The 23,001-nt window shown below is 42.5% G+C and overlaps 1 pseudogene; it reads left to right on the plus strand.

The window, feature by feature from the left end:
* The first annotated feature begins 376 nt into the window (after window positions 1-376).
* The window catches only part of LOC123450560, a 40,292-nt pseudogene continuing 17,667 nt past the window's right edge, over window positions 377-23,001 (plus strand).

Consider the following 23,001-nt stretch of genomic DNA (forward strand, 5'->3'; position numbering starts at 1 on the left):
TTAATCTCTGTTTTTGAAAAAAATAGGAAAAAGCGCTATATATGGAAACCGCCCGCGGCGTTATATAGCAATCAGGCGAGATCCCCACCTACCGGGATCCGATCCCACTCCGGATCGGCCACCGACGCGCCACCTCGCCTTCTCTCTCTGTGCACGTGGGCCCCCCTGGCCGACCGAATCACCCGCTCGGTCACCCCCTTCCTTCTCTCGCTCTCTTTCCCTTCCTCCCCCCGATCCCCTTCCAAGTTCGCCGGACCTCCCCCGATCTCCTTCCCTCCTCGGCGCCCCCTCTCCCCTACAAATACCCGCCGCCACAGCCCTCCCCTCGCCCCGTTCCGCCAGCCTGCCACCCTACCCGAGCCCCCACGCCGCCCCCATGCGAGCTCGCCGGAGCTCCGAGCTCGGCAGAACCCCGGCCACTCCCCTCACTGCCCCGAGCCTCCCCTCGCCTCGCCGCCGCCGCAGAACGATGGGGGAGAAGCCCCGCAACCTCCCCGACCTCTCAGCCGTCGTCGGAGACCACCGGAGCCGCCTCCCCATCGCCACTTCGCCTCGGCCTCGCCGGATTTTCTCGCCGGAGTACCACCACCCCCCTGTAAGCACCTCTCCTCCTCCTCCACCGTCGGATCTAGAATAGACGCGGTAGATTAGAATACCCGTACCCCTTCGGTTTTTAATTAAAAATCGAGACGGTTTTATTTCACTTAATATTAGCCGAGAGGAATTCATTAAGCTTCGGCCGTTTGTTAGATTTCCCCGCACCAAACGAACCCGCAACCAATCAGGGGCCGCCACGTGTACCCCCTGCCCGTTAGAATCAATTTCTTTTTTTCTGTTTAATTCCAAAAACAGAGAAAGTTCCAATATTGTTTTCATCATAACTTTTGATCTAGAGATCCAATGAGGTTGATTCTTTTTCCAGTAGATCAAAAATTTTCCGTAGGTTTTAAAAACATATAATTCGTCTATGTTTGAAATTTTCAAATTTGAATTAGATCAGATTTAGTTTAATCCTTGTTTTGCTTATTCAAGGAGTTTAAAAATGATTTTTATTTGATTCTTTTTGATACTGCTTCCTAGTGATTATATATTACAGTGGTATAAGTTTCAGAAAAATTTAAATATTTTTACTTGGGGTTTTAACAGAAACAATTTCTGCCTTAGTGAGGTGAAGTGAATTCTTTCACTTAGGCCATAGCTACTTTATACTTGTGATGTTATTTTACTTCTTGATGATTGTAGTGCTTATGGTGTGTATTTGTTTGTATCGGTAGATCACCGGGAGTGCGAAGCTTGTTACTTAGAAGCGCTCGATCAAGACAACTGTCATCAAGGCAAGTCATTTTGATCATACTATCTCCTATGTTTTTCTATGCATGGTAGTTTCACCTTTCTTTGCCCAATTGCATGCTGAGTAGGTACTTGGAAATTTTAGTATAGGTACATGGAAATTTTAGGTACTTGGAAATTGTAGTATCATGTGGTAGGCACACAACAACCCCGATACTTGGCCCGGGACGAGAAATTTCATATTGCTATGCTTGAGTAGACGGGATTCTGGTTGAGTGCATAACACGAGTGATGCGAGGATAATTAAATACCAAAGACTGGTTAAGCCAAGATTTTCAAGACCTCATGAAGCAATGCAACTCTGGGTGAAGGACGGTTTGACGGGCTCCCTGGAGAAACCAGTGGACGACCTCGGGATGCTGGAAACGTGCCATGACATCTTGCGGAAAGCTTCATCCAGGCTCGAAGAGACGGACGGAGGCTTCAAGACCCAAGGCTTACCTGCACAGCCACAAGTCATTATGGGCTCTGGCTTGGTTGGACAACACGGCGACTCTAGACAGGCGGTGCCTGCAGATGTAGAAGAACGGTAGGAATGGATGGGCACCGACAGGGATTCAAAGGGACCCGTTGAAAGACCATGTTTTGATCATCCGGTCTTCAAACACCCTGAAGTGCGAGGCCATACTCGGAGGCGATCAAATCTTGTGGGGAATGTGTGCAAAATCTGTAGAGTGCCCAAACCTAATCAATTAGCCGTGTCCACGGTAATGGACAACTTGAGCCGAAGGCATTGAAATTTCCCTGAACTCTCGACACAACTTAATAATGATGTGGGAATTATTAACAACTCAGGTACGAGAATTGGTTGGCGGAACCATCTCGTTAACAACAAGCAATGTAGTAATATTTTGCTTTCTGCCCTCTCTTGTTGTAGGAGAAAATTGGCTTTATGCAAAACTTATAGCCCCACCTGCCAAATATGCATGTAGAGATAGTTGGTTATTATTTTCCCCCTCTCTTTGATGACTTGCCGGCATATTCCATATGCTGACCTACACGGCTGCAACGTATCATGTTGCAGAGTACTTTTCCGACCAGGAGTGAGGCTATGATCTACGCTCAACGACATGCCCTGGAGTCGGATGGACTCGTCTACCTGATGCTTCCGCTAGTCTTCGTTAGATATCTCATGAGATGGCCTTCAGCCACTTTATTGTAATTCATTATTGTAATAAAGTACTCGTTATGAGATTTCGATTAATAAAGCTGTGTGGTTGAACTCTTGATATATACATTGATGTACTGAGTGTGTACCAGCATGATCTTGGGATGGTACGGAAACACCAGAGGCTTGACTCGTATTGAGTCGGGTCGCTACATATTCCCATTTTGCAGATTGGATGTACTACATGCATGGAAGCTGGCATTGGAGTGCTTTAGTTCTAGTTTTTGTTTGAGTTGACGAACAATGTGCAACTAGATGTATATGTATATATGGATGAACAATATAGCTGGAACTATATTTATATGTATCTATGGATGGAACTTTATATCTGTTGGTTTTTTCTATGTATGGGATGTACGTTGATGAACAAATGGCATTGATGAACTTTATATGTATATCATATATGTGTTGTCAGCTATATATCATATATGTGCTATGAATTATATATATATATATATATATATATATATATATATATATATGTGCTGTGAAATAGAAAAAATAAACAAAAAAGTGACAATTTGGGCTGTTTGCCGTCTGCGAGCTGATGGCAAAGGTCTTTGCCATCAGGGAGCAGACGGCAAAGAGGACACGTGGCACCCAGCTGTGCAACCTGGGAGCAGCAGCAGCTCGCCCATATAGGCTCTTTGCCGTCCGCCTCCTCGGGAGGTGACGGCAAAGCGAACAGTGGCAAACGGCAAAGAAGCCGTCAGGCGCTGGCCCAACACTATGCTGGCCCATAGAAGCAGACGGCAAAGGCTATAGGGGAAGCAGACGACAAAGCCTCCGTTAGCCCTAACGGAGGCGTTGCCTATCAGCTACCGGCTCAATCTCTTTGTCGACTTCTCAGTGTCTGACACGGACGGCAAAGAGCTTTGCCGTCCGCTTAGGGTAGGCTGACGGCAAAGAAGCTACAATGTAGTCGTAGGCTGACGCAGAATCTTTGCCGACAGGTGGCAGACGACAAAGATCATTGCCGTCGGTGTGGACCTCTTTCTCGTTTGTGATGGCTGACGGCAAAGAAGCTGATTCCTATAGTGTAATGGTGATTTGTATTTGGAATTTATGCCTCCCGTGTAGCTTCACAAATAGGAATCTCACCTCGTCCTAACGACCCTATGCTGCGTGAGAGATATTTAGATTTTGAAGCCATGTGGCGTCACGATTTTTTAAGAATGGTCCTTAGTGTTATGAGTGTAACTTAATATCTGATAAATATAACCTTGTATATGTTATGTTTCCTGCGCCTTCTCCCTTTGATTTTCAGAACAAATGGAGATATTACGTTCTCTAGTGCGAAGCGCAGGAGCACAACAAAGTCGTGGAGGCCGCTCGCTTGGCTGAGGAGGCAACATGGAACACCTCTACAAGCTACCACTCTGATTATTATCCTGACCAGCCATGGTGGTCAATTCATATTTCTCATCAACATTATATTCATGTTCACACTCTTCATATCAATTGTAGGTGTTCATCCACTTTCATTATATATCCACGTTAGTTTTTTTTTGCTTTTTTCTTGTGTGTTTGAAAAACTTGGAAAATCCAGAAAATATTTCTTGCTTCTTTTTAGTTTTTCTTTCTTGTTTACTTAGTTTGTAGAATTAAAAGAAAACCAAAAAAGACATCCTTTAAATGTTGGGAGCTTTCCAATGTAAATAGTTTTTCTCGTTTTTGTTTTTCCTTTGTTTATTTCCTTCCTTCATTAAAACCAAAATTTATAAAATATTTCAGTGTTTCTCTGGATTTCTTTTTCTTTAGTTAGAGGATAAGACTATGATGAAAATGTTGAGTGGCTCTCGTATGTATTAATTTTTATCTAACAAAAGAGCCAATATTAGCTTGTCTTCTCCTTTGCATAAATTGTTTTGCAGATTCTAGCTTAGTCGGTGACACATCTGAACTATTATTATTATCACACCATTCAGTTGTACAAGTAAAAGGCAATAATGACGATATTTGATGAAGTGATCGTGGTAAAAGGAAGCCGGTATAAATTCCTCTACTTTTCCGCTTTTGTACAAATGATTAGCTCGTTCGATCTTGATTTGTTATATTATAAGTAAACATGTTTATGATGACAATTAGACATTATAGTTGCTCACGCCATGCTTAAATACCTAGAAGTGAATAATGATTTATCTTATGTCTCAACATGCATTAAAATGTTTATGATGTGGTATGGTACTATAGTATTTTCCTTCGAGCAATTCAAGTGGCTTAACTTGGCCCATGTGCAAATATGTAGTTGATTCAAAACTAATGCAATCATCATGATATTTAAATTCATAGTGTCCATATCCTACTCATGATAATGTTAATGTTAATTATTATCAATGCATGATTATGACCGTTTTCGCTCTCTTGTTGGTCGCTTCTCAATATATTGCTAGCCTTCATCTATACTAAGCGAGAATACTGCTTGTGCATCCAAACTCCTAAACCCAAGTTGTGCCAAATGAGTCCACCATACCTACCTATATGCGGTATTACCGTCTCGTTCCAAGTAAATTTGCATGTGCCTCCTCTAAACATTTAAATAAACATTTGTTTTGTGTGCTCGTATCGCTCATGGAGCGATATGGCGATCAATATCTTCCATGCTAACCGGGTTATTCTCAAGATCGGCGTTTACTCGCTTGTCATTGCATGATAGAGGCTCGTAAAATGATGCCCAGTCCTGCATAATGAAAATAAATTAAACAAAACTCCTGGCACGGTTGATATGTTGGAAGGCACGTGTGGATTCGGTCAGCCATGGCTTGTGTATGGATGGTGGATAGGAGTAAACTTTATATTTCCACTTGGGAACCACCAATAATGTGTTTATCATGGAAGATATCGAAAACTCTATTGTGACATTGATAGGAAAAACACACCACTCAAAACTACAATTTGATCTTTGTTTTAAACCTTGAGCTCTGGCACCTCTGCAAATCAATCTTCCCTCTGCGAAGGGCCTTTATATTTACTTTCTTGTTATTTTATTTTATTTGAGTCATCATATTCTTACTAGAATAACCATACATGAGAGCGCTATTGTTATTCTTATGCATTGGGTATAGTTATTGTTGGATGTGAGCATGACTAGATATTTTCTACTCTGAATTACAATGTCTAGTCGCTGCTTGGATCTGAGAGATGCTCTGCATTTATGTGTTGCTGTCTCAGAAAGTGCTAGCGAGATACCATATCATCATATTATATCATGGTTTTTTGACAAACTGTTTGGATGTGAGATATCTTATTATTGCTCGCTAGTTGCTTATGTTATTGCCATGAGTGAATATGATGTTTAATTTTTATAATGGATATGGTTATTTATGATTTATGCAAAAATCCTGAACACTAGCCAAGCATATATATAGCAATGAGAACAAAAGAGTTTGTAAAAGTTTTCTTTATCACACTCAGTTTTATCAACAAAATTGCTTGAGGACACGCAATGAGTTAAGCTTGGGGGAGTTGATACATATCAAACATATCTACTTTCCGAACACTTTTATTCTTGTTTGGGACTCTAAATTGCATGATCTGAATGAAACTAACCCAGGACTGACGTTGTTTTCAACAAAACTGCAATGATGTTTTCAACAAAACTGCAGTGGTGTTGTTTTTGTGCAGAAATAAAGTTCTCGGAATCGGACCAAACTTTTTGTGATTTTTTGGGAAATATAATAATTATTTGAGTAAAGACCCACGAAAGGGGGGCACCTGTTGGTGCCAAGACAATAGGGTTCGCCCACCACCTCGGTGCACCTTGATGGATTGAGGCCACCTCGTGGCTCCTCCGACCCTAATTCGAGTCATATTAATCCATAATTACGGAAGAAATAGGAGAGAAGATTTCATCGCGTTTTAGGAGACGGAGGCGCCAACACCTCCCGTTCTTCCTCGGGAGGGCTGATATGGAATCTGTTTGGAGCTCCGGAGAAGGGGATGCGTCATCGTCATCACCAACCCTTCTCCATCGACAATTCCATCATGCTCACCACCAGGAGTGAGTCATTCCTTTGTAGTCTTATTGGACGGTGATGGGATTAGATCAAATTGAATTAACAACTCAGCTGCTAAGACAAATAAATATTCTTTCAGCCCCTTGTGTGGAATCAATAAATCAGGGTGTAATACTGCCCGTGAACACTATTATGACCCCCTATACTTGTGGGTTATCACTATCGTAGCCCATAAGACCAACCACGCCTTGTGATCTGCACTGACAACAAAGATTTTGGTCGTCCAGACTTGGGTCAATTTTGTGACATACGAAGATGGTAGGCCGACCTGATGGATTTTTTAGTTTTGAATGTAGTTCCATGTCAATAAACCCTCCACTCCTAGCCCTCGAATTGTAATTTACATGATTTCATTTGCTTCATCCGAAAGCAACATCTAATGCACCTTGCTCGCATCCCACGACGTGCCTTTTTGGTCAAGTAGGTCAATGATCCAATTGATCCCATGAATGTAATTTTTGGCCGAGTGGTGGTAGACTACCTTTCCTTGGAATCCATTTATCATGGTGGATCCTTATTTTTAACCCATCCCCGATCCACCATATTGAGCCATCCAATAAGAGGTTCTGGCTTGCAGGATACCTTTGAAAGTGAACGAACTCCCACCTGGGCATGTACCATTCAAAATTGACCCGTCACAAAAATATCTAGCCTCTAAATCTCTTGCACAAAGCGATGATGGAACTTGTAAGATGTGCCAAGCCTACTTCGCTAGCAAGGTTTGGTTAAACATTTGAGGATCTTGAAAACCCATGCCTCCTTGATGCTTCCTTGTGCACATATTTTCCCATGCAAACTAGTGTTGAAAGTGCATTATATGTACCAAATGGGGGTGATTGGATGATTTTTCAAAATTCTTCACTAAGGAATTACTTAGTGAAGAAATACAGAGTGACAAAATAATACATAATGGATAAAGTACTCAAGTGCATGTGAAACATGGTAACAGCAAAGTCACCATGATGAAAGAGGACATACACGAGGAATAAGTTACATGTGATCATGATAAGAAGGCGGAAGATAAGCGTGAGTGAAGAAACTTGATTGAAGAAATCCAGAAAATCTTCAGTCAAAGACTTTAGACATGCAGCATCAATTTCATCAACATGTAAATGAGGCAATGAAGGGGTTGAAGAAATACAACGAGTTGCTCGATGAAGACAAAGGATTTGTTCTACCAGTTCCAATTGTTATTGTAGTTGTACGTCTTGTTGGAGCGGCGTGGAATTCAAACCAGAGGACACTTATGTTGGGAAACGTTGCATGGGAAACAAAAAATTTCCTATGCACATGAAGACCTAGTATGGTGATGATCATCTATGAGAGGGAGATCAGATCGACATACCCTTGTAGATAGCTAAGCGGGAAGCGTTAAGGAACGCGGTTGATGTAGTGTAATATCTTCGCGATCCAAATCGCTGTCGTCCCACGATCTGTCCCGATCTAGCGCCGAACGGACATCAGCTCTACTTTCAGCACACGTACAGCTCGATGACGATCTCCGCCTTCTTGATCCAGCAAGAGAGACAAAGAGGTAGCTGAATTCTCCGGCAGCAGGACGGTGTGGCGGTGATGATGGTGGAGCTACTCCGGCAGGGCTTCGGCGTGCCATACCAAACTGGCTACGGGGTGTCACGAAGTAGTGGAGGGAGAGAGGGCTCCACAAAGGCTTGAGGTGCAAAAACCCTCTCAAATCTCCACTATATATAGGAGGAACAAGGGGGAGGGTGGCTTGCCTCCTACTCCAAGGAGGAGGACTCGGCTGAGCCAAGAGGGAGGAGTGCTCCTCCAATTCGGTTTGGTGGAGGACTCCTTCCCATCTTGTCCACCTCTTTCCTTCTCTTTTTTCTTCTTTTCCTTCTTTATTGTTTCCTTTGCCAAAATAGGCTTATTGGGCTGGCCTCACAAGCCCACCAAGGGCTGGTGCGCCACCCATGGGACTATTAGATCCTCTCCCTGCTGGGTGGCCCCTCCCAATAAAACCAACCCCGGAAACCATTCATCAATCCTAGTACTTTACTAGTAATGCCCAAAATCTTTTCAGAAGCCAAATGCAACAATCCTATATATCAATCTTCATTCCTGGACCATTCAGGAAACCCTCGTGACGTCCGGGATCTCCTTCGAGACTCTGAACAACATTCGGTTACCAACATCAATAATTCAACTATACCAAAAACATCACCGAACCTTAAGTGTGCAGACCCTGCGGGTTCGAGATCTATGTAGACATGACCGAGACACTCTTCGGTCAATATCCAATAGCGGGACCTGGACGTCCATATTGGATCCTACATATTCTACGAAGATCTTACCGGTTGAACCTCTATGTCAAGGATTCACACAATCCCATGTATCATTCCCTTTGTCCTTCGGTATGTTACTTGCCCGAGATTCGATCGTCGGTATCGACATACCTATTTCAATTTCGTTACCAGCAAGTCTCTTTACTCACTCCGTAATACAAGATCACGTGCCTAACTCTTTAGTCACATTGCTTGCAAGGCTTGTTTGTGATGTTGTATTACCAAGTGGGCCCCGATATACCTATCCGTCACACGGAGTGACAAATCCCAGTCTTGATCCATGCTAAATCAACGGATACCTTCGGAGATACCTTTAGAGCACCTTTATAGTCACCCAGTAACGTTGCGAAATTTCATACACACAAGGCATTCCTCCGGTGTCAGTGAGTTACATGATCTCATGGTCATAGGAATGTATACTTGACATGCAGAAAACAATAGCAACAAAATGACATGATCATATGCTATGTTTATAGTTTGGGTCTTGTCCATCCCATTGTTTTCCTAATGATGTGATCCCGTCAGCAAGTGACAACACTTGTCTATGACTAGGAAACCTTAACCATCCTTGATCAACAAGCTAGTCAACTAGAGGCTCACTAGGGACATTGTTTTCTCTATATATCCACACATGCATTTATGTTTCCATTCAGTACAATTATAGCATGGATAATAAATGATTATATTGAAATAGAAAATATAATAATAACTATTTTATTATTACCTCTAGGGCATATTTCCAACAGTCTCCCACTTGCACTAGAGTCATTAATCTAGCTTCACATCTCTATGTGATTTACAATGTAATGAATCTAACACCCATACAATTCTGGTGTTGATCATGCTTCCCTCGTGGAAGAGGTTCAGTCAGTGGATCTCCAACATTCATATTCGTGTGCACTTTGCAAATATTTATGTCCTCCTCCTTAATGTAATCGCGGTTGGCATTGAAGCGTCGCTTTATGTGTTTGGTCCTCTTGTGAAACGTTGGTTCCTTGGCTACAGGAATGGCACCAGTGTTGTCACAAAATAGATTGATTGGGTCCAGTGCACTTGGCATTAATCCAAGATCTGACATGAACTACTTCATCGAGACACCCTCCTTAGTCGCCTCTGAGGCAGCTATGTACTCCGCTTCGCATGTAGAATCAGCTATGACGCTTTGCTTGGAACTGCATCAGCTTACCGCACCCCTGTTAAGAATAAATATGTATCCGGTTTGACACTTAGAGTCATCCGGATCAGTGTCAAAGCTTGCATCGACGTAACCCTTTACGACAAGCTCTTCGTCACCTCCATAAACGAGAAAATTTCCTTAGTCCTTTTCAGGTACTTCAGAATATTCTTGACCGCTGCCCAGTGCTCCACTCCTAGACCACTCTAAAACATGCCTACCATACTTATGGCTAGGCTGACATCCGGTCATGTGCACAACATTGCATACATGATAGACCATATAACTGAAGCATAACGTATGACACTCATCTTTTCTCTATCTTCTGCAGTTACTGGACATCAAGTCTTACTCAACTTTATACCTTGTAACACAGGCAAGAACCCCTTCTTGGATTGTTCCATTTTGAACTTCTTTAGAACTTTATCAAGGTATGTGCTTTGTGAAAGAGCTATTAGGTGCCTTTACCTATCTCTATAGATCTTTATGCCCAATATGTAAGCAGCTTCTCCTAGGTCCTTCATTGAAAAACTTTTATTCAAGTAATCCTTTATGCTTTCCAAAAACTCTATATTGGTTCCAATCAGTAATATGTCATCCACATATAAGATTAGAAACGCTATAGAGCTCCCACTCACTTTCTTGTGAATACAGGCTTCTCCAAAAACTTGTATAAACCCAAACGCCTGGATCACCTCATCAAAGCGCTGATTCCAACTCTGAGATGCTTGCACCAGTCCATAAATGGATCGCTGGAGCTTGCACACTTTGTAAGAATTCTCTGGATCGACAAAACCCGCGGGTTGCATCATATACAACTCTTCCTTAAGAAACCCATTAAGGAATGCCGTTTTGACATCCATCTCTAGATTTCATAATCGAAATATGCAGCTATTGCTAACATGATTCGGACAGATTTAAGCATCGCTACGGGTGAGAATGTCTCATCGTAGTCAACTCCTTGAACTTGTGAAAAACTTTTTTCCACAAGTCGAGCTTTATAAACGGTCACTTACCATCTGCGTCCGGCTTCTTCTTAAAATCCATTTGTTATGAATAGCCTTGCGACCTTCATGTAATACTTCCGAAGTCCATACTTTGTTTTCATACATAGATCCTATCACTCATTTCATGGCTTCTAACCATCTATTGGAATCTGGGCCCACCATTGCTTCTCCATAATTCGCAAGCTCATTGTTGTCCAACAACATGATTGACAAAACAGGATTCCCGTACCACTCAGGAGCAGTACGTGCTCTTGTCGACCTGCGAGGTCCAACAACAACTTGATCTGAAGCTTCACGATCACCATCATTAGTTTCCTCTTCAACTGGTGTTGCCTCGACAGAAATTTCTTTCTGCCCTGTGCCACCATCTTTTTAAGTAGAGGTTACACAACCTCATCAAGTTCTATCTTCCTCCCACTCAATTCTTTCGAGAGAAACTCTTTCTCAAGAAAAGCTCCGTTCTTAGCGACAAACACTTTGCCCTCGGATTTTGAGATAGAAGGTATACCCAACTATCTCTTTCGGGTAATCTATGAAGAAGCACTTTTCCACTTTGGGTTCCAACTTTTCAGGCCGAAGCTTTTTGACATAATCATCAGATCCCCAAACTTTAAGAAACGACAACGTTGGCTTCTTGCCATACCACAGCTCATATGGTGCCGTCTCAACGGATTTTGATGGTGCCCTATTTAAAGTGAATGCAGTTGTCTCCAATGCATAGCCCCAAAATGATAATGGCAAATAAGTAAGAGACATCACAGAACACACCATATCTAATAAAGTACGATTAGGATGTTCGGACACACCATTGCACTGTGGTGTTCCAAGCGGTGTCGACTATGAAACAATTCCAAATTTTCTTAAGTGAGCACCAAACTCGTAACTCAGATATTCACCTCCTCGATCAGGTCGTAGGAACTTGATCTTCTTGCTACGATGATTTTCAACTTCACTCTGAAATTGCTTGAACTTTTCAAATGTTTTTGACTTGTGCTTCATCAAGTAGATATAACCATACCTACTCAAATCGTCAATGAAGGTGAGAAAATAACGATATCCGCCATGCGCCTCTATGCTCATCAGTCCGCACACATTAGTATGTATGATCTCCAACAAGTCACTTGCACGCTCCATTGTTTCGGAGAACGGAGTCTTAGTCATCTATCCCATGAGACATGGTTCACATGTGTCAAGTGATTCAAAATCAATTGACTCCAAAAGTGCATCGGCATGGAGTTTCTTCTTGCGCTTTACACCAATATAACCTAAGCGGCAGTGCCACAAGAAAGTGGCGGCATCATTAGTAACTCTACATCTTTTGGTCTCAATGTTATGGACATGAGCGTCATCACAATTGAGATTCAATATGAACATACCCCTCACATTGGGTGCATGACCATAAAAGATATTACTCATACAAATAGAACAACCATTATTCTCTGACTTAAAGGAGTAACCGTCTCGCAATAAACAAGATCCACATATAAGGTTCATGTTTAACGCAGGAACTAAATAACAATTGTTTAAGTTCATCACTAATCCCGATGATAACTGAAGTGAGAGCGTGCCGACGGCGATCGCATCAACCTTGGAACCATTTCCCACACACATCGTCAATTCATCCTTCGCCAGTATTCCTTTATTCCGCAGTTCCTATTTCGAGTTGCAAATGTGAGCAACAGAACCGGTATCAAATACCTAGACACTACTGCGAGAGTGGGTGAGGTACACATCAATAACATGTATACCAAATATACCTTGTTTGGTGTTGGCCACCTTCTTATCGGTCAGATACTTGGGGTAGTTGCGCTTCGAGTGACCAGTTCCCTTGCAATAATAACACTCAATTTCTGACTTAGGTCCAGCCTCGGGTTTCTTCATCGGAGGGTCAACATGTTTGCCACTCTTCTTGGAGTTACCCTTCTTCCCTTTGCCATTTTCATGAATCTGGTGGTCTTATTGAACATCAACACTTGATGCTCTTTCTGGATTTCTGATTCTGCGACTTTCATCATCGCAAACAGCTCGGCGACTGACTTATTCATCCCTTGCATGTTATAGTTCAACATGAAGCTCCTATAGCTAGGTGGCAGTGATTAAAGAACTGTGTCAGTGATAGCCTCTTGCGGGAGTTCAATCCCCAGCTCAGCCAGACGGCGAGAGTACCCAGACATTCTCTGTATGTGTTGACTGACAGACCCGTTCTCCTCCATTTTGCAAGCATAGAATTTATCGGAGGTCTCATACCTCTCGATCTGGGCATTCTTCTCAAAGTTAAATTTCAACTCCTGGAACATCTCATGTGCTACATGACGTTCAAAACATCTTTGATGTCCCGGTTCTAAACCATATAAAATTGCACATTGAACCAATAAGTAGTCATCCTTACGGGACTGCCAAGCATTCAAAACATCTTGGGTCGCCGTAGCGGGTGGTGCATCACCTACCACGGTACCAAGGACATATTGCTTTTGTAATCCTCATATTACGAGCCCAATCAACAAAGTTGCTTCCATCATCTTTCAGCTTAGCTTTCTCTAGGAACGTATTAAAATTCAGGGTTGCTACTGCCCGAGCCATTGATCTACAACATAAATTTTCGCAAAGATTACATAGACTATGTTCAAGACAATTGAGTTTAGCTAATCATATTACTAATAAACTCCCACTCAAATAAACACCCATCTACTCATTCGAGTGTGGCATGATCCAAATCCACTAACTCAAGTCCGATCATCACATGAGTTGAGATTAGTTTCAATGGTGAACATCTCCATGTTGATCATATCAACTATATGATTCATGCTCGACCTTTCGATATCTTGTGTTCCGAGGCCATGTCTGTACATGCTAGGCTCGTCAAGTTTAACCCAAGTGTTCCGCGTGTGCAACTGTTTTGCACCCGTTGTATGTGAACGTTGAGTCTATCACACCCGATCATCACGTGGTGTCTCGAAACGACGAACTGTCGTAATGTTGCATAGTTGGGAGAACACAATTTTATCTTGAAATTTTAGTGAGGGGTCACCTTATAATGCTACTGTCATCCTAAGCAAAATGAGGTGCATAAAAGGATTAACATCACATGCAAATCAAAAAGTGACATGATATGGCCATGAACTTGTGCTTCTTGATCTCCACCACCAAAGCACCGGCATGATCTCCATCGTCACTGGCGCCACACCATCATCTCCATCATTGTGCTGCCATTGAGGTTGTCATGCTATCTATGTTGTTACTACTAAAGCTACTGCCTAGCGATATAGCAAGAGCATCTGCAAACGTAAAATAAATATAAAGACAACCCTATGGCTCATGTCGGTTGCCGTAGCATCGACGTGCAAGTCAATATTTAACTAGTACAATATCATCATCTCATACATCCAATATGTCATATCATGTCTTTGGCCATATCACATCACAAACATACCCTGCAAAAACAAGTTAGACGTCCTCTAATTTATTGTTGCATGTTTTACGTGGCTGCTATGGGTATCTAGTAAGATCGCATCTTACTTACACAAAGTCACAACGGTGATATGCAAATTGCTATTTAACCTTCTCCAGGGACCACCTCGGTCAAATCCGATTCAACAAAAGTTGAAGAAACAGACACCCGCCAGTCATCTTTATGCAACAAGTTGCATGTGAGTCGATGAAACCGGTCTCTCGTAAGCGTACGAGTAAAGTTGGTCTGGGTCGCTCCAATCCAACAATGTCGTTGAATCAAGAAATGACTAAGGAGGGAAGCAAATTGAACATCAACGCCCACAAACACTTTTTCGTTCTTCTCGAGATATAATCTACGCATGAACCTAGCTCATGATGCCACTAATGGGAAACGTTGCATGGGAAACAAAAAATTTACTACGCACACAAAGACCTATCATGGTGATGATCATCTACGAGAGGGAGATCAGATCCACATACCCTTATAGATCGCTAATTGGGAAGCATTAAGGAACGCGGTTGATGTAGTGGAACGTCTTCGCGATCCAAATCACCGCCATCCCTTGATCCGTCCCGATCTAGTGCCGAACGGACGACACCTCCACGTTCAGCACACGTACAACTCGGTGATGATCTCCACCTTCTTGATCCAGCAAGAGAGACGAAGAGGTAGCTGAATTCTCCGGCAGCACGACGGTGTGGCGGTGATGATGGTGGAGCTACTCCGGCAGGGCTTCGCCATGCCGTATCGAACTAGTTACGGTGTGTCACGAAGTAGTGGAGGGAGAGAGGGATGCACAAAGCCTTGAGGTGCAAAAAACCTCTCAAACCTCCACTATATATAGGAGGAACAAGGGGGAGGGTGGCTTGCCTCCTACTCCAAGGAGGAGGAGTCGGCCGATCCAAGAGGGAGGAGTCCTCCTCCAATTCGGTTTGGTGGAGGACTCCTTCCCATATTGTCCACCTCCTTCCTTCTCTTTTTTCTTTGTTTTCCTTCTTTATTTTTGCCTTGGCCGAAATAGGCTTATTGGGCTGGCCTCACCAGCCCGCCAAGGGCTGGTGCGCCACCCATGGGCCTATTAGGTCCTCTCCCGGGTGGGTGGCCCCTCCTAGTAAAACCCCGGAACCCATTCGTCACTCCCGATACTTTAACGGTAATGCCCGAAATCTTTCCAGAAGCCAAATGCGACAATCCTGTATATCAATCTTCGTTTCCAAACCATTCCGGAGACCCTCATGACGTCGGGGATCTCATCCGGGACTCTGAACAACATTCGGTGACCAACATGAATAATTCAACTATACCAAAAATGTCATCGAACCTTAAGTGTGTTGGCCCTGCGGGTTCGAGAACTATGTAGACATAACCGAGACACTCTCCGGTCAATATCCAATAGCGGGACCTGGACGTCCATATTGGATCCTACATATTCTACGAAGATCTTATCGGTTGAACCACTATGTTAAGGATTCACACAATCCCGTATATCGTTCCGTTTGTCCTTCAGTATGTTACGTGCCCAAGATTCGATCGTCGTTATCGACATACCTATTTCAATCTCATTATAGGCAAGTCTATTTACTCGTTTCGTAATACAAGATCATGTGGCTAACTCTTTAGTCACATTGCTTGCAAGGCTTGTTTGTGATGTTATATTACTGAGTGGGTGTAGCGACCCGACTCAAAACGAGTCAAGCCTCTGTGTATCTATGCCATCCCTGGATCAGTATGCTGGCACACACAGTACATCAATTTATATATCAAAGTGCAATCACATGTAAATAGCGTAAAACTGATATATACCTTAAATATCTCAGCGGAAGCAGTCAAGGGAGTGCAGTCCCAATAAACACCAACGACAAGTTGAGTGTAGACCGTAACCCTGAATCGTACTCTTACTCGTCGAAGAAAAACATCTGCAACATAAGACGTTGTAGACGTGTAGGTCAGCATATTGAATATGCCGGCAAGTCACATATGAGAGGGGGTAAAATGTCATCTATACTATATGCTAATATGGCAGGTGGGGTTGTAAGTTTTAGCGTAAAGCAAATTTTCTCCTACAACAAGACGGGCTAAAAGCAAAGTATTACTACATTGTTGGTTCTTAATGAGATGGTTCCGCCAACCAGTTCTCATACCCAAGTTATCAATATTACCCTCATCAAATATATGTAACGGTGTTGAGAATTCCAGATAACTTCAGTTCCTTTGGCTCAAGTTGTCCATGACCGTGGACATGGCTAATCGATTAGGTTTTAGTACTCTGCAGAGTTTTGCACACGTTCCCCACAAGATTTGATCGCCTCCGTGTATGTCCTCGCACTACAGGGTGTTTGAAGACCGGATGATCAAAACATGGTCTTTCAACGGGTCCCTCTGAATCCCTGTCGGTTCCCATCCATTCCTACCGTTCTTCTACATCTGCTACCACCGCCTGTCCAGAGTCGCCGCGTTGTTCAACCAAGCCAGAGCCCATAATGACCCGTGGCTGTGCAGGTAAGCCTTGGGTCTTGAAAATATTCGTCCGTCTGTTTGAGCCTGGGTGAATCTTTCCGCAAGATGTCATGGCCGTCTCCAGCATCCCGGGTGATCCACTGGTTTCTCTAGGGAGCCGATCAACCGTCCTTCACCCAGAGTTGCATTGCATCACGAGGTCTTGAAAAGTCTTGACTTAACCGGTCTTGGTTATTAAATTATTCTTGCATCACTCGTGATAAACTCCCAACCAGAATCCCGTCTACTCAAGCATAGCAATATGAAATTTGTCGTCCCGGGCCAAGTAACGGGGTTGTTGGGTGCCTACCACATGATACTACAATATTTAACCATAATTTCCAAGTACCTACTCAGCATGCAATTGGGCATAGGATGGTAGAACTACGATGCATAAAACATAGGTGATACATGATGAAATGACTTGCCTCGTGATGTTGACGAAGAAGAATTTTCGTTCTCGGGAAATACGTGATAGAACTATTCGTCACTCTCCGATGAAATCTATATAATCAAACATAGTATTCACATAAGCACTCACACTAGCAATCATTCTAGCAATCAATTAACAAACATCAATAAAAGTTGATGCAATCAAAAATCAATAAGAGAGAGCGAATAAAATCCAAAGGATACTTCAAAGAAGCTAGGAAGCCTTCTACTACATCAAACACTATATAGTTTTTGTTCTGACTGAAAATAAAACGCTAAAATAGAAGAATAACAGAAAACAAAAATATAAAATAACTAATATAACAGAAGTAAAATTTACAAAACAATATTATTTTATAAGTATTTTCAAAATAGGAAATCAAACTAGCAATGCAATCAATTCGCAAGTTAGTATAGAACTAGAATTGATTCCATGCAAACAAATAAGAATAAATAAAATAAAATTTTGTTGTTGTTGAAACGTTACTGGTAAATAGCAAAAACAAAATATAACTTGTCACAATTACAAAAAAACAAATTAAGAACAATTAATACAAAAGAAATAGCAAGAAAACAAAAAAGGCTAAAACAGAATCTGTTTTTCTTAAAACCCTAAGTAAAAAATATTTCAAAAAATTGAAACTTAAACTACTGAAATATATGATCAATTGGAAATAGTAGCAAAAATAATTAATTTAAAAGCTATTTTAAACTCCCGGTATAAGCAAAACAAACTTTAAATCAAATCTGATCTAATTCAAATTTTGTACATCCAAACATAGACAAATTATATATCTACAGAAACTACATAACATTTGTGATCCAACGCAAAAAGAATCACCTAAATCGGAGTTATAGACTAATAGATATGAATTTTCTACGATTGCAATTTTCTGAAAAAACTGCAAATACGGGATTTCGTGAATCTCACCATGGGTGACAGAGAGGAAGAACTCGGGCGAGGTAGCTGCTCCGGCGAGGTGGGGAGGTCGCCGGTGGGGTGGGGGTGCGATTGAGGAGGGTGGCGGCGAGTCTCCTCCGTCGAACCGCGTCGGCGGCGAAGCAAAGGGGAGTCGGGGCGGTCGGGGAAGCGCCCGGGGAGTTCCTATCCGGCCGAACTCCGGCGAGCCGAGGGGAGTGGCGAGGAGCGGCGAAAGCTTGGGCTAGGGGCAAAAATGACTTGTGGTGGACGAGGGGAACTCGATGGTGGTCTCGGTTGGGGCGGGGAGGCGGCGGTGGCGCGGTAGGGTGGCGGGGCGGTTCTCCGGTGTTGCTCCGGCGAGGCAGCAGGGGGTTGGGGCGAGGCGGCGTGGAGTGAGGGGTCGAGGGGGGGGCTCGGGGGTGGCGGCTTTTATAGGGGGAGAGGGGGCCGAGGGAAGGAAGGGGGGAATCGGAAAGGGATCCCGTGATGCAGGGGCTCGCCAAGGAAGGAGCAGTGGCGCTGGGGAAGGAAAGTCACGGGAGAAAGAAAGAAGGAAGGAAGAAGAAGAGAGAAGGAAAGAAAGAAAAAAGAAAAAGAAGGAAAAGAAAAGGAAAAAAGAAATTAGGAAAGATGGGGTGGCGCTGGGGTGGTGTAGGGATTCTGGTTCCCTAGCGATGGGGATGTGGCCCCAGAAAAATATCTCTCGTTTTTTTAACAGAAACTAAAACGAAATAAAAGGAAACAAATAAAATAATTAATATAGGGTATTATATACCAAAATTTTTAGAAAAATATTCCCTACTCGTTTATCATTTTTCCAACACCAAAATAAAAACTTTAAAAAAATATTTTTTCAGAAAAAATCCCGAAGGCTTTATTTTCTTTTGGCAAAGTATTTTCCCCATAAACTTGGGTATTCTTGGCTCAAAATATTTCAGAAATGCCTCACATTTTGGAGGGTCATTTTCCTCCGCTCTTTCTTGCGAGCAAGAATTTTGTCGGGGCTTTTTCTCGGGGAAGAAGAAGAAAATATAGAAGAGCAAAAGAAAGTTTTTTTTTGAAAGAATTCAAATGCAAACTCTATTCAAATTCTTTATAGTTGAAGAAGTCATGTCATCTTCTCTCATTGCTTTTGAATTTGGATTTACCGGAGAAGGGGAAAGTCATTTTATTCCCTCTCATTCAAAAGTTTTTGAAAAGTTTCAAATTTCACTCAAGTTTCAATCACTCAAGCAAACAAACAAACAATATAATAATTATAGTAAAATTCCAAAATTTGGGATGTTACAAACCTACCACACTTAGAATGAATCTCGTCCTCGAGATTCGGAAGGGCTAGAAAGAAAAGGTTAGGGTTTGGGGTCTTTTAACAAATCCAACCTCCGGCAAAGTGGGATGCTACCACACTTAAAATGAGTGCTACTGGTCCCTTAAGATTTTAACAATCCTCCGGGGTTTTGGCAACTGACATCGCACAGTCTTCATATTAAATCCTTTGGTGATGCTCTTTCGTTATATTCATAACGTTTTCCATCAAAATCAAGAGTTCTTCTGTTGATATAAGCTTCTTCCGTTACTGGGTCTTCTTAACTGACAGTCTCGTGGTCAATTCTAAATAACATATCGATGGTTCTCATGGTGGTCTACCATTTGTGGTTACCCTGCAGAGAGAGGGGTCTTGTCTTCATCCTCACCGTAAAATTTCCTACGCGTGACAACAAATGCCATGTACATGGGGCGTTCATCATACCATTCTAAGGTTTAAACAAAAGCTTCAAAGAACGTCGTCTCTCACTATGGGTAAGTATCTCAGATTTACCATTCCAAATAGCAAGAGATTGATAATAGTAAGTCGTCATGGTGGCCAAGCCATGTCGCACTGAAATCATTACCTTGTATAAGGCTTAGTGAATCTCGTATTCTAACACTTGGGCATCCTCACAAGCGTTGCAGAATTTCTCTTGTCCACGAACGAAGTTTGGATAATCCATTGGTTCTGCAAGCTGAACAAAACATCTATCGTATCTTCACAATTCTCGGGCTTTCGTATGTTCCTAAGAAAACGTTTGCTGATCCATCATAGCTTCTTCCATAAATCATATTCATTTCATAATCAATCCTTTATTACATCCTTGCGTTCTTCAAAATTCTAACTCAAAAGTAATTTATTACAAATGCTGCCATCCACATTGTTCGGTATGGTCAAGCATTTCTGCCAACTTTATTCATCTGTCTCTCTTGGAGGTACTTTAGTTCCACTCGAACTTTCCGAGGTGCTCCTTGAAATCATCCATCTTTCGCTTCATCATGGTGGTCATGAGCTTCATCTCCATCATCTCCGCACGTACCTCAGTCAGGTATTCCTGGGTATAACGGAGTCTTTCTTCAAGTATTTCTCCAATCTGACGTATGGCTTCCATGGCAGCTTCACGAATAGCATCAAAGAAGGTTGCTCGTGGTACACGTGAAATGAAAAAGTATTGCCCCATAGTCTTTGGACAAACTCCTTTCACATGGTGGAGGTGTACTTCCACATACCAAAGTTCTACTCCACTTTCCATGAATGGGTAGCCTTTGTAGACTGCATCTCCTTCAAGATGAATGTGCTTCATCATGTCCTTCAGGATTTTTGGGTAATCATGGTCACTGGTCAGGGTCATGATCGTTTCTGGGCCCTTGAGGAATGACTCGTAGAGAGTTGTCATCTGCAGGTGTGAGTAAATAGGTACGGAGAGGAATGTATGTGTCTCCTTGGTAATCATGGTACATTCCTACTCAGTGGATCCTGTGGGTTTACCGATTACTACCACACTTAAATGAATTATACTCATGCCTGCATTGACCATATTTTCTCATATCCTCATAAATGTTCAGAGATCTTTGTTCGAAGAGAAACAACGCATACAGTTTCAACATAGGCAATCATGAGACAATAAATTCCATTTATTCATGATGTTATTACAATCTCAGGGACTTCTGTTACAAAAATTTCACTCCATGATCTCATGAAAAACAAGAGTTCTTCACATTACACTAATTGCCGCGGTCAAAACTTAACTACTCCTTTTTAGCTTTCTTCCTTTATGGACAATCGCTAGCAAAATGTCCTGCTTCCTTGCAACGAAAGCAAATTAGTTCTGACAAGTCTCGAGGCGTCTTAGTGTTTGCTTTTGCTCCTTGGGTTTCCGGCTTCCTTCCTGAGCACATGTATTTTTGGTGGCCAAATTCCATACGCTTGTAACATCTGACATGACTCAGGTCTATATCAACAGAGATTTGGCTCTTCCGAGGGTACTTTTTCTTCTGTCCGGACTCCTTTATTTTGGCCAGTTCTTCTATTTCAAGTGGATCAATCTCCACGTTTTCCATCGGGAAGTTTCCCAGATACTCTTGGCTTCCCTTCGTGCAATCCTGCGAATAATGTCCTTCTTCTCCACATGAGTAGCATGCATTGGAGAAAAATCTTGTCAGACCTTGTCCATCAGGGTCTTCAATATTTTCGTTCATCACCGGTTCTTCTAGAATCTTCTTCTTGAGGGTTTCCTGCATTGCTTCTTTCTGCTGCTGGACAACTTGTTGTACCTTGGGGTAAATGTGACATTGAGCTGGGTAGTGGGTGGTCCCTTCACAAAGGAAACAAGTCACCTGACTACTTGGGCACTCCTCAGCTGGGTGATTTTCTTCACAATGAGTGCATCCATCCTTGTGTTCTTCCTGGGTGTGTCCTATTTCTCCATAGATCTTGCATGCAGAAGCCTTCTCCTTTGGATTATCATAGCACTTCAGAATGAGACGGGTTCTTAACAGGGTGTTCTTGAATTCGTCCCAGGTTTCTGCTCCACTAAATCCTTGTATGGCATGGTGCATTTTCTACCAGATTGCAACACTTTGGATAAAGTACTGGAGAGCGTGTTCCACTTCATACTTCGTTGAGATCAAGTTACTCCCGAAGTGGTTCTCCATGTTCTGAATCCGTATTTCAGCCTCTAGCTGGGTCATTGGTCCAGAGCCTACAAGTCCAGCTTCATACTCCATCTGGTAGGGTTGAGGTTTTGGGGATGAGACGGGTAAGAGAGGGAGGGAGATACACACAATACAAACAATATTTTTGAGAATAGGTTTTATTTGTGGCCGTCGGAAAACACACACCAATGACGGCTCACAAATCATCGTATCTAACGTGGGTATATAACAGGGGTTTGGACTTCTAATGGTCATATAAATATTCGAACGCTTTAGGGTCTTCGAATTCTTCGGGTCTTGAGAGTCTTCAATTGGTGCAGCTTCAACTGCATGATGAAATCCTCTTAACTTTGAAGTGGGAGTCGGTTGATCCTTCACGTGGTCAAAGGGGAAAGGGCATTGTCTAATTATGTGAGGTGAGAGAGAGCGTTTGATGAAATCAGAAGAGATGAGAAGTAAAAGGTGTTCTTGAAAAATAGAAATTTTGAGAGATCCTTTCCTAAGAAATTTCCAGTTTTTAGGGTCACGTCCTATAGTCAACATGTGCTCTGATGCCATTTCTGGAGCGACCCGACTCAAAACGAGTCAAGCCTCTGTGTATCTGTGCCATCCCTGGATCAGTATGCTGGCACACACAGTACATCAATGTATATATCAAAGTGCAATCACATGTAAATAGCATAAAACTGATATATACCTTAAATATCTCAGCGGAA

This window comes from Hordeum vulgare, chromosome 4H, assembly GCF_904849725.1.
Source record: "Hordeum vulgare subsp. vulgare chromosome 4H, MorexV3_pseudomolecules_assembly, whole genome shotgun sequence".
NCBI lineage: Eukaryota > Viridiplantae > Streptophyta > Magnoliopsida > Poales > Poaceae > Hordeum > Hordeum vulgare.